The 13,580-nt window shown below is 42.2% G+C and overlaps 1 protein-coding gene across 3 annotated transcripts in view; it reads right to left on the bottom strand.

The window, feature by feature from the left end:
- Nucleotides 1-13,580, bottom strand: part of CPNE1 (copine 1) — an 85,389-nt gene that overhangs the window by 46,732 nt on the left and 25,077 nt on the right. The window lies entirely within an intron of this gene.

Consider the following 13,580-nt stretch of genomic DNA (forward strand, 5'->3'; position numbering starts at 1 on the left):
CCGAGACACCGGTGAGAGGCGGCGCTGATGCTCCGCGGTGTCGGTCTCCGAGTCCCGGCGCTGAGGAGAACGAAGAAACCGGCTCTTCTCTGCCCGTCGGCTCAGGACGTCCTGCCCGCCCAGCTCCCGCTGCCCTCCCTTCCTCGCGCAACAACGGGACAGGAGGTCTCGGACGGACACAGCGCGGCCGCCGGCACTGGGGCCCCTGAGCTAAAGCCGCTCGGAAAAACGCCTCGCTTCGAGCGCGGCTGCCTGGCGGAGCCGGCCCCAACACGGCTGCCAGCTCCAGCATTAGGAGTTAACAATGAATCAACTGTTAATTACTTAAGCATGTTTGCCCTTGCTGGCGCAGCCTTCCCCCGTGGGTCAGATTCGTAGGTACCATCCTACCCTACCAGGGAGAATCAGGTATGAGGGACTCGGGTTTCCTTCTTGCCTCCACAGTTTATAAAGGGCAATGAAAAGCAATGAAGACTTGAGGACAGTAGCCACATTCTAGAAGAACCAAACAAGATTGTGGGGCATGAAGAAGGAAGAACAGCACAAGCTTTCCACCTACCACATCATTTGTCCAGGCCCTAGAACCTCACCCAACTGGAATCATACTTGGAAGGAGAGTGCCACAGCCCCATGATGAGTGTAATCTTGTCCCACACTAATAAACCCTTGAAGGCAAACATTGCTTGCTGAGTTCCAGCTTGGAAGACATTGAGACTTTATCCTTCATCAGGGGGGTACCAGAAGACTTAAAATTATTAAGCAGATCTTCAGATCTCATCAAAGCTGTGCTGCATCTGAGGTCATGCTATTTCATATTATTCATTTCTGTCCACTCTGTACGGTATTTACCACTATCTTATCTAGACATGAACACTCCTGAGTCCAATATTTTTGACAGATCTCCCTCACCACCCTTCCTTCAACAGCTGAAAAACTAAAGCAAGGAACTGGCTTGCCCCAGAGTTCACATAAAATGTCTGAGAAATAAGCAGTAGATCCAAGTTGATTCTTGTCGCTACCTCCTGTAGCTAATCTTAAGGAAATCCTGCTTTCACAGGGAAATTTGAGGTAGCAAACAGATCTTAAGGTCCCATGAATGACCTATGAAAGAAGATGTTAATTACTGTCTGATTAGACCTATCCTTAGTACCAACCAGTCGTCAGCACACTGAAGGTCTGTGATGCCACTCTTGGTAACTTCAGTTTTGCTGTGATGGGGCCGCAGATTGAAAATCTGACCATCCATTCACTACTGAACCCCAATTCCAGGAGGAAGGCGGTCACAGATGAGAATCAAAATCACAGCAAATTGGATGAAAAAAAGGGTTGGGGCAATAATGCAGCCCTGCTTGACACCAGTACAGATGGTAAATGGATCCCTTGCAAAAGACTGTGGCGGTCATCCCGTCATACAGTAGCCTGAGGAAACTGATGAACTTCAGTGGACAACAAAACCTAGCAGCACCTGCCATAAGGCTTCACAAATGATGGAGTTGAAAGCCTTGGTTACGTCAATGAATGCCATAAGCAGCTCCTGGTGTTGCTCTTTACATTTCCTGGATCTGTTGTGCAACAAAATCATGCTGGTGGAACCGCATGATAGTCTAAAGCCACACCGGGATTGTGGAAGCACATCTTCGGCACGGGGTGGGGGCGCGCGTTTCGGAAGGATGCAAGTAAGAACCATCCCGGCAACAGAGAGAAGGACAATGCCTCAGTAGTTCCCACACACTGGTCCCCTTTCTTGAAGATGATCACAATGTTGGCATTCTTTTAGCTAGGTGGAACTTCCTGCTGACGTTCTGACCCCATTTGGGGTTGTGACCCACAGTTTGGGAACCGCTGGTCTAGAGAATACTACCAGTAACTACTTGCTTATGTGCTTTCAGGACAGAGCAAAATGCAAGGAGAGTGCGATTGCTTTATGACAGGAGAAAATATTTTCTAGAAAAACTGTTAGAGAGGTCTTTAACAACTTGTCATTTCAAGGCTTTGATTACCTAAACTTGCTCAACAAAAGCAGAAGTCAAGGTAGAGATACACCCTATAGGTCAACTGAATCTCTACACAGCTAACTACCTTTCTTTGTCCAAGAAAGTCATGGCCCTTGAGGAGAATGCAGTGGCAGTAGTGGCTGAGACTCAGGAGGTGAAATAACTTCACCATATTTGTCTTGGCCAGTACTGTCCTACAACAGAGTTAATTAACTTATTTCAGCCTAATAGCACCACACATGTAGAAGGTGATGCTTTACTGCAGAGCTCATTTGCCAGCTCTGCAGTAAAATGTCTCCTGTAAGTGCATCCAGGATCACATAAATAGGACTGTTCTGCTCTGGCCATCCCTGTGGGATGAATAGCTCTTGAAGGTGATCATCAGGAATCCAAGTTTTCCATTTGCCACAGAAAAATGTGGTAAAATACAAGGACAAAAGTGTGGGAAATTATGGGTTTCCCCTTGCTGAGTTCCAATCTGCTAGGGGCTGGAGGGAGCAGGGGAAGGGCAGTCAGGCAGCCTGGAGAGCAGCTCCTACAGGTACTGAATCTTAACTGCTGTGCACACTGCTGTATTGGGAGTTGGGCAAGGCTGGGGCCATGCGTAGCCACAAGGCTTGGGCAGGGAGCACGATGGGGCCACAGGCTGCTCATCTGGGGGGATGGGGAGAGGGGTTGGCTCCCCACCGCTACGTGTATTTCCAGGGGGCAGTGGGGGGCACATGCTTCCCAGATTTGTGCACAGGGCAGGGGCAGAGGTGTTCTCCCTGCCATGCTGCCCCTACTCCTGGAGCTTCTGCAGCCCAGAGGATGGGACCCTGCACAGCAGGGCAGAGCTGGGTAGGAAGGTCTGTGCAGCTGTCAGAAGCCCTGGGCCACCACAGCAAGGCACCCCCTACCCGCCTGGCAGCAGCAGGAGTGGCGGTGTGGAGTTGTGTCCCTCTCTGCTGTCAGACAGCAGGGGCCATCCCACAACAGCAGCATGAGCTCCCCCACCTGGCCCCACTGGGCCACAGGAGGGCAGAAGTGTGCAGGAGCCCAAACCTGCAACAGGCAGTCTATACCCACCCCATCCACATGCTCTGCTTCAGCCATGCTGCCCATGGGGAAGGGAGAGCCAGGCTCCACACTACCTTGCTGCAGCAGCCACCAACTCCCAAGAGCAGCAGTTGGGGCTCAGGCTCTGCTGGGGGCGGGGCAGGGAGCTGCAGACCCAGGTCTCTGGCCCCATAGCTCTGGCAGCTGAGGGCCCCCTCTGGCAGGGCTGGAGGTCTGTGGCTTGGGAGGGGCACCAACATGTCAGGGATGCTCAGCACCACAAAGCAGGGAGGGGAACAGATGCAGCTGGACCCACGTCCTGGTGAGCGAAGACGGCAGGGAGATATCTGATTTTCCATCATAAAAAAACCCAAAAATCAAACTCCAAAATTTATGGTATTTAGAATGTATTTTATTATAGCGACTGAGGCACTGGTAGGCTTCCTAACTGTTTTGAAGTTGTAAATATATCAATAAAACTTTGTCTTCAACTGATACACACACACACACACGCGCGTGGTGTTTCACATTAATCACAGATTTTGGATTTTTAAATCAGAGAATTTGTGATTGTTTTAAGCAATTTTGCAATTTTTAAACAGAGAAAACCAAGATCCCTGGTGATCATCTATGAAAGAGACAGCTTTCTGGGATCCATTTTTAGATTAATTACACATTATTTCTTGTTGATGTAAAATTTCTGTACGTGCTTGGTTGGCCTTTGCTCTATTGAAGCAAATTGCATTCCACCTCAATTATAGCACCTACATTTGAATGTGGACTACAATTTTTTTTCTTTGACTTAGAGGGAACATAATTGTTATTCTTTATAATCTCCTCTGGCTTTTCCCATTGGTTAAAGGTGCTCTCTCAGAATGTAGATCTGGAGAAAAAAAATCTAGTCTAGGTTTCTTTCTTAGGGCCATCTTGGTCCTAAGATTTTTCTAAAGAAAGGGAAACAGTAAAGGATGAAAGAACAATCTGTGCTGCCTTAAAATAGTTATATAGAATTCTTTTACTTTCCATTAGCACAAAAGGAAAGAAAGCATTTTCTGCTTGATTATTTTTTTGAGAGAGTTGTAGAACTTGCTATTGATCTGAAATATGGCTTAAATCCATCCTGGATCTGTTTACATCTTAAAAAAAAAAAAAAAGAAAGAAAAGCAAAAACGAGTTTAATACCTTGGGACAAGCAGTACTTTGTAGATAATTAATGTGGTTCTCTGTCTTTAAAAGTTTTGTTTTTCACCAATACGCAAAATAATTTTTGTAGGATTAGACTTCATCTCTTTGAGATTACATTTAGCCACTTTGACTTTCTTCACCTCAGGATGCAGCTTGACAAAGAAAAACAGGGTCCTATGCTTCGTGCAATAGAAGAATGAGGACTAGCATATGATTAACTCGTCTTTCTTTACTAGGAAACCTTTGGGGTGGTTATTTTATACTGTGCACAGACTGAAAGGCTGCATCTTGCTTGTCCTGGCCAGGGGAAGGGAGTTTGAAAGACACAAACATGTCTTAGAGAATCTGAAAACAGAAAGCTTCATTCCTAGCTAGGGCTTCTTTCACCAACAGAAGTTTCAATAACTTTGTGGCAAGGCATCTTTTTTAATTACTGCATTTTAATCTGTAATTGATGTCTTGCTCATGGTATAGACTGTCCCCATCAAATTATAAAGAGGCATAAATAGTGACCCATGTGAGTGGACAGCGTTACACTAAGTAATAACAGTATTAAGAGCTTGCAGAGAACTGTTCTAAAGCATTGAGGAGCACTGTAGGAAAGGGGGAAGGAGGGAGGGTGTGTCTAACGTAAAGCCAGATTATTTGATCTTTCTGGGAACCAGTCAGTACCATAATAAAATCTGAGAAAGCTATAGGTATCAACCGAGTACCAGGGGTGTGCGAAACGGGTCCTATTCGATTCGGATTTGGCCTGAATTGGGGCCAGTGATTCAATTAGTTGATTCAGCGATTTGGACATAGACACACCTTTAAATGTTTTTTCTACATACCTCGAAGCACCAGGCATGGCTCATGAATGCTGGGGTGGATGGAGTGCTCCACAGGAGTGTGTGTGTGGGGGGAGGCACCCTCCGTGTGCTCAGTGAACCCCGAAGTGGATCGGAAGTACTTCCAGTCCACCAGGGAGCACACTGGGGGGCCTCCGTGCCCCCCTGGCTTGGCAAATCAGCTGCAGGGGGACCCCAGGTGCCCCCTCCCCCCAAGACCCAGGAGGCACTAGTCGCTGAGCCCGGGGGGGGGCGGGGGTGTTGAAGGCCTGAGCACTCCCCAGTACCCAGAAATGGACCAGAAATGCTTCTGGTCCTCTTCCTGGTCTGCTGCTGAGTGCGCTGGGGAGCCCCCCCCCCGTGCTTCTGTGGATCATTCCATATGCCCTACCACCGCAGCATTCATGAGCCGCCTGCTACTTAGAGGTATGTAGAAAAAACATTTAAAGCTTTGTCTATGTCCAAATCTTTCCGAATCAATCTAGAAGGTTCTGATTCGATTCAGAAAGATTAAAAGGTCCTATGATTTGATTTGGATTCGAAGATTTGGCCACTGAAGTGGGCCGAATTGAATCAGGGACTAAAGCTTCGCACAGCCCTACTAAGTACCTATCATATTCAGCTCATTTCAGAAAAACTTTCCTCGACTGGCCACAGATATCTACCTAAAGTTTGGGCTATCCTTTAAATCAGAGGTTCCTAACTCCCAGGCCATGGCCCAGTACCAGTCCGCAAAGGGTTGGCTGCCAGACCAGAAGTGACCAGCATACTGGTTGGCTGCTGGTCTGCAGTATGCCGGTCCACAGTCTAAAAAGATTAGGAACTACTGCTTTTAATCACACTTTAGATTTGAATCATGACACTTAATTTCTGGAAGTTATTCAGACGATACAATAATGGCAGTATAAAAAAAAAAAATGATGCCAAATGTATTTTACTGAAACTTTAGAAATGGACAAGACACCTTAGATATATTCAGATGCAGGCAAGTCATCCTCCCCCCCACAACACGTCCCTTTAATTAGACTAGTTTTTATTACTGACCTCCCATATAACACAATAATTCAACCACAAAGGGGCTGTGCACCCAGCCTCAAAAGTCTGCCATTACATTTGATGAACACATTTCTTCAAAGTCGCTTAACAGTAGCTCTGATAGTCCTTTTCCCAGATCCATCTATATTGTGTCTCCACATCCCAGTTTAGTATATAGATCAAATCTATTATGAAGTCCATGTAGTTCTTTACAGCCCTCCTACGCATGCTTCCGTTCCTAAAAATATAGCTTCAAATACAGCTTTTTACAATGTAGGAAACAGAATTATAGCCTTAGCTCTATAGCCAGAAGCCTTAAATGTTACCTACTGTAACAGTCTGATTTTCATGCAAAACTAGATAAGATGCTGGAAAGAGCAATTCCTGTCATCTCCATTTGTATGTTCACACACGCAGCTCAGCACAAGATCTAGAGCATGGCTTGCCTACTCAGCAAACTGTCTCCTCTTCTTAAGGTTCACTATCTCCAAGAAATGACTATCCTTTGTAGGAAGACTATCATAACACTGGCTTTGAATTTATATGATGCAAAACACACGCAATGCACATTCATATTTTTTCCAACGGGGATTTTTTTCCAAGTCACTTTAGAACTTCCCATATCACAAAATAGACTTACTTGACTCTTAATGTCCCCATTTTCCAAGTAGTCCCCCATCTTTCTTCCTACTTCCTATCAGTCAAATCACTAGTATCTTAAATTAAGCCATTAAATTAACGTGTTTCCCCGAGCACTCCCAAGTATTCCCCCGAGCACTCCCAGGAGTGACAAGAAATAATGGACACAAGCTGGCAGAGGGTAGATTCAGACTAGACATCAGGAGGCGCTACTTCACTGTCAGGGCAGCTAGGATCTGGAACCAACTTCCAAGAGAAGTGGTGCTGGCTCCTACCCTGGGGGTCTTCAAGAGGAGGCTGGATGAACACCTTGCCGGGGTTGTTTGACCCCAGTACTCTTTCCTGCCATGGCAGGGGGTCGGACTTGATCTGCTCAGGTCCCTTCTGACCCTACCAATGATGAAACTATGAAATTAGTGACAGACATTTTAGGTGGCAGCACCCATAAGTCTCCCCCAAGATTTGCTATTGCTTAATTTTAAATTAAGCATTTGTGTTAGACTTCCCCTGAAATGTATTCCAAAACACACACTTTTTCTCTGGGAAGTTTCAAAGCACAAGAACACAAGAGGTTTTATCACTAACCCAAGTGTTTACAAGAAGGGTGGGTAGGAACATGTCCTTGGACAGTAACAGACACTTCCTGAAATATTTGACCTATTAGGGGTAGTGATAAAGTAATTTTGCTGCCACTAAGGGGGAGCAACCAAATTTAGAAGGACGAAAAGCTACCAATACATTCAGACAAGCATTCAAGACTTTATCAATTAACCCTAAGCAGCAAACATATGTATATTTGTTGGTACCCATCTTACATCCACAAAAAGCTCTGATACTAGTTTCCCATGAGCTACCTTGCCCTTTTGTTCAGGGATTAAAATCCATCCACATCTCAAAGCATTCAGGAGATTGAAGTTAGGCCATGGCAGTCCAGTTCTTGAACATGTCAGTCAGAAAATACTGATCATAACTAGCCAATTATCAGTCTAAGCAGAACCAAGGTTTGCAAAGCCTACTGAACCAGGAGTTCCATACAAATCAGATTTGAAGCACATTGTTATAGTAATTTGAAAAGAAACACTTCTGCAGCATGTGTATATAAACAGAGGACTCGGGAACTGAGAAACCAAGATATATATATATATATATATATATGTTTTGGAATGAATGTAAGACATGGGTAAGAGACCCCCGCTAGCTCTTTTGCTACTTCATTAAGAATTTCTCTTAGAACTGGTTGTCATCAACTGTTTATTAAAAAAAATAAAAACCACACACAACCCCAAAACAGTAGTTTCAACTGTTACTGTGCAAGTGTTGATGTTAGAATCAACTGCCAACTTACGCTTGAGGTCACATTAGTATTATAACATGTAGATCACCCACTTATATTTTCATGAGCAGCATTCAGTTTCAAAACCCTCCCAACTGACGTTTTTCTTCTCACTGGAGGTTTGGTCTTACTGGAGAAAGGTACCAGATGTGAGATATGATCTTCATTTGGATTCTGCTGTACCCACTTTCCAATGTTAAGTGCATCCAGCTTATAGTTTTAAACCTAACCAATCTTTGCACTTCCTTGTTATCAAAACAGGTGTTGGTTGGGGAAATAACTTTTGTATGAATCTTACCCTCTGGGCTATCCCCACATGCTTGCTCCATACATCAGAGCCAGAATGAAATACTATGGTTTTCATATAGCTCTTCTACATGCTCTTGTTAGGACATTATTGGTGACTGAACCTAGAAGACTTGAGGTCATACAGGGCACCTTCTTAAATTGCACATATTTAGTACAGGATAACCTCTGGATTCTATCAACCCATGTCTTATAAAGTGTGTGTGTGGGGGGTGGGGTCTAGTTATTATTTAGGTTGAAATAGCTTAAGTAAGTAGACTTCACTAGTTAGTTCATCTTTCCTCAAAAATAAGTTATCCTATTCCAATACAGACAAGAAGCCAAGTTTCAGTTCACACTTTCAAGCCAACTCAAACTATTACTCTGGCAGAAAGGGGGTGTAAATAACTTAGTAGCATTCCAATTGAGGTGCTTTAGTTACAGCAATCAAAAAAGAAAAAAAAGAAAAATCTCAAAAATATTTTAGGAAGAATAGCTCTTGAACATGCATTGTTCATATGTAGAAGCAATACACCAAAGAACTGTCTAATCTAAGCATTCTGAGTCCTGCATGTAATTCCAGAAGCTTAAATATCGGTTGAGTATAAGGTTCTACACAAAACCAGTTAGATTTCCTTAATATACAAGAATAGTTTAATAGTGAAACTTAAAATGAAATCAGTTTTACAGGAGAGTTTCATCTAGATAATATCCCCAGGTCACCATTTATTCCACAATTTTTGCAACCACAAATTTTGGTCCATGATTTCAAATCTTGGTTTTGTTTTAAGATATTTTTCTAGTCATTATAGTTATGAAATAAATTTCAAAGCAAGGGTAAACCAATAAGGTGCTGTCCACCTGTATCTGCAGAATCTGAAACAAAAGCTCTGAAAAATTAAACCGTCCTATTCATTTCAGAGACTTGGAGATTTCTTGCATTTTTCAGAAATGCAATAGAAAGCAATTGTGCTTCAGCACAAATACCAAAGACTTTTTAGCTCTCTGAAGCCTCTTAATTCAATTTTCAATTCAGAGGCTCCTGGGTGCCTAGCCCTGGAGCAGTTTAAAAGGGATCCACCCAAACTAGCTACAAGCTTCCCTTTCCCTAATGCAGATTGCAGGGGAAGGGGGTTTTGAACCAGGTCACCTGAACATCATAGAAGATTTAAAAACCTCAGAGAGCTAGGACATCTGGAAAAATGTAAAGTCTCCATGCTGATTTAATTACAATTGAAAACATTGTTCAAACATAACATTAATCAACTGTAAGCCATAAGTATGCATGCTTTTAATGGGACCAAGACTGACAAGTATGTCAGAGAAAAATATATTTTAAATTCATGTAAAATTTAGGGGAGTTTGCACTGCATAGTATGGTTCTGCTCTTCTCCAGAGTGCCTTGGGTCTTATTTCTCCTGCATAAAGACCATGTTCATTCATAGCTAGCCTTCAATAGTTCCTATTGTTTTATGATTGCTTTGTAGTTGTCCTCAATATAACCTTACCCTTCACTGAGGTTATGGAAAAGTATAACGCCAACAGTCAAAAAGTCTGAAGTTGTTTCTCTGTAATAAAGAGGGGAAAGAGGGAATAGGAACTCTCCTTCTCAACTTCTACTTCAAACTTTATCATATATTTCATGGTAATCGCAACACCATTGCTATTTGGTTAGTTTATACAACAATTGGTTACAGCTGAATTTTTTGTAGACAAGTAATAACCTCATAGAAGAAATGCCATCTCTGTCAGTGGCAGCTTGATCCCAAGAGCTAATTCTCCATTTTCTCCTGTCCAGTTTCAAACTCCTCAGAAAGTACAGGTTCCATCACTTCTCATAAGAAATGTATTCCTGTTCCATTGCTCTTAAGATTTCTTTCGTATTCCTTTTATTTTATGTAATTTGTTTAATCTCATGATACCTAGCTAGACTATTTTCATTTCTTTAAACTGGGTCATCTGTATCCCTAATTTGAAAGGATGCTTCCCTTATGTGTACTCGTCTTCATGATGCCAGATTGTCAATCGACTAATAAGACTTCTCTGAAACATTCACAATTTTTTTTTACCTTTATGAGAATTACATTGGAATGCAGGGAGCAACAGCAACATTTCCTAATTGTATGGGTCAAATCATACTATTAAGCCAATAGAGTCATACCAAGCATGCAGCATTACTAATGGCATTAAAATGCACTAAAAAATTCAGACAATTCATTAATAGCTTTTAAGAAAAAAGGTCTGCATGCTTTTCACATAAAATGATTCAGGACCTATAAAATATGCTCGTAGATATTAGGTTGTGTGATCTCCTTGTGGAATCACTAGCCTCTATCCTAAAACATTCATAAACTCATCCTACATCAAAAAAAACCATTGTTGAAAGTGTAATGAGTTCCACAATGACTTCTCAGCCATTTTGTTTCAGTTTTGGGGCGCGGGCAGGGAAGAAATAAAAAAAAGCTTTTATATCCCAGTGATTAATAGCAGTAGCAAAATAAAGTGTTATGAAAATTGCACTAGAAACTCCTGTTATCCAATGGTGAAATTTTATTTTTCATGTACTGGACCTCCCTTCAAAATATGCATTTGTGTACTTGGCTCAATTGTTTAGTCACAAGAAAACTATGCCTTTTCAGGCTAGTAAATGTAATGATTTCAGAAAAGTCAGTCCTGGAAACTGAGGACTTCTGTTTATCTACAGAATAGCAGAACACTGGCAACATTAACCCTCTGTACATACTGCTCTGGAAAACCGATTCCATCCTGACCAGGAATAATGAAATGTAGGTGCAAGATGTTGGGATTTCTATTGCCCAATTCAATACCCTTGGCCTTCAATATTGAGAAAAGCTGCAGGCACAAAAAGTTAGGCTGAGATGCCATTTTTCCAAAAGCTACTGGACAAACAATTTTGTGCCAACCTGCAACAAATCCAAACCTGTGATCAGCAATAACAGGCTGCACACCATTACTAGTGGAGACGGAAAATTCGAGGAACTGTTTGTGATATATCTGACATACACTCAGGAATCTGAACATTTTTCATAGCCACGTTGAATTGAAAGCTGTGGCTAGAAATCTAATGATAGGCTCTAAAGTTTACTGGTGATAACTGTTTTCAGGCAAGCTAGACATACATTTGACAACTGTTAAATCCTTTTGGGGCTAACAGACAGCTCCCTCTGTCATAAATGGTCAAGTAAAAAGCATTTTACTTGTCCAATAACATATGAAAAACAAACACTGAGGAAGTCTTATAAACTGACCCTAGGATCAAGTTACTAGTGAAGAGACAGCCCTCCTACTTATGATAATCAAACTTAAAGCTATAATGAAGAGCCTGCAAATTGTTATCCAAGGGTGAAAATGTTAGGAAGGTTTAAACCGTTTCTTCTCATTTTTAGCACAGCTTTCCCCAAAATCACATAAACTGAGCCTCATTTCAGGAAAATGGGTCCCAGTTAACCATTCCTACTCTTCGATTCCACCCTTTATTATAGTCTTACGATCGTCAGTATCACCAACTATAGCTCCCATTCTTGGAGTCACACCTCATGCTTTGAGAAAGGCTTGAACAGACTTTTATAATATGCCATATCCTTCAATGCACAGTAAATAATTAAATGGTTCAAACTTCTTGTTTATAGGTAGCCAAAAAAACTTCAAAATCTGGTTGAACTTATATATGGATGCTCCCTGTTTTTGGCCATGATGCATTCTAATAAATTAAACTGTTCAAGTGATAAATGTCTCCAGACTATCATACCTCGTTCTGTTTTGGATCTTAAACCAGGATTTCTATTTGTAGATATACTACTCTTACTCCATCCATTATGTGCTGGCTAGATTCATAGATGTTAGGGTCGGAAGGGACCTCAATAGATCATCGAGTCCGACCCCCAAACTGCGTGTACACAGTTGCGCCGGCAAAACTGTGATTTCACTGGTATTGCCTATTTCGTTCAGGAAGGGAAAAGGGTTTGCTGAACCTGTACAAAACATAGCTTTGCCATAATGGCTGAATCCACACTAAGAGCACTTTGCCAGTATAATGAATCACTGTTGATCTTCACTGATAAAACACCCCTAATATAGACACAGCCAAAGATGACTTGTTCTTTGAAGCAGCTGCAGCCCACTGACCACACCTGGCCCCTCCTCTGTAAGGATGTACAAGTCTAGGTGGACAAGGTAAGGATGTGCATGGTGGGTGCTTATCTTCCAGCAGCAAAAGAACAGAGAATATCAGTCATGTATTCCTCCAGGCCAAAAATTCTTTTCAAGATAACCACCCATCCATCCAAGTTTGATCCCTTACACACCACGTTTTGAAAATTGATGTCAGTGTACACATTCACGGTTGAGGAGAGGCCAACTAGGCTCAGAGATATACTTTATACATTAAAAGACAGCCATTTCAACATTGCATTAGGTAAGGGATGAAGGTAACAAATGAAACCTAGATAAAAAAGAAATTTCCTTGAGATCTAAACAATTAGAAAGCTTTTTAATTGAAAAAGGATAAAACTGCTACTTCAGACAGCTTTCATGGATGTCTTGACAAATGAGTTACCTGAACTGCTCCTTTCACAGTTTATAACAGTTTGCTAAGGCAGCAATATTAATTTACAGTTAATCAGGGCTTGTACCTTCACAGTAACACATTAGACTTACAATAGGGCCAATTTAAAATTAAGAGGTTCTTTTAAAAAAAAAATGTACAGTAGTAAAAATATTTTAGGTATTTGAGACAGGGAGCTAACCATGCAAGAATTGCTTAGTAATAAGAGGAATGCACATCTGGGTAGCCCTGCCCACAACCTGGGGGGCTCTGATCAATCCTATCAAAGTATGCTCCATAAAGGAAGTAGTACTACTCTCCCCTAAGAAAAGGGGGGAGGAGGGAAACCTCACTAATTCTATTCAAGTCAGAGAAAATCCCAGGGTTTTCAACTAACTAATCATATCCCAGGTATCCTATGGAACTTAAGTGGGATTTTTCACAAGCACTCAGTCCTGACACAGCATACTATCCCTTCATGTCATCCCACTGCTAGAAGAGCAGCAGAATTCAACTAATGCTGAATACTTTTGATAACTCCAAATATGGTTTCTAACATGGTTAGAATATGGTGCCATTAATTATTCTGATGACTGAACAACTTCATATCATGAAGGTCTTGTGGTGTAGTACTGGCCTGGGTTGGAGTCTTCATTTCTGGTCCACACTGTATGGCA

Source organism: Alligator sinensis, unplaced genomic scaffold (genome assembly GCF_000455745.1).
Source record: "Alligator sinensis unplaced genomic scaffold, ASM45574v1 scaffold249_1, whole genome shotgun sequence".
In the NCBI taxonomy this organism is placed as follows: Eukaryota; Metazoa; Chordata; order Crocodylia; family Alligatoridae; genus Alligator; species Alligator sinensis.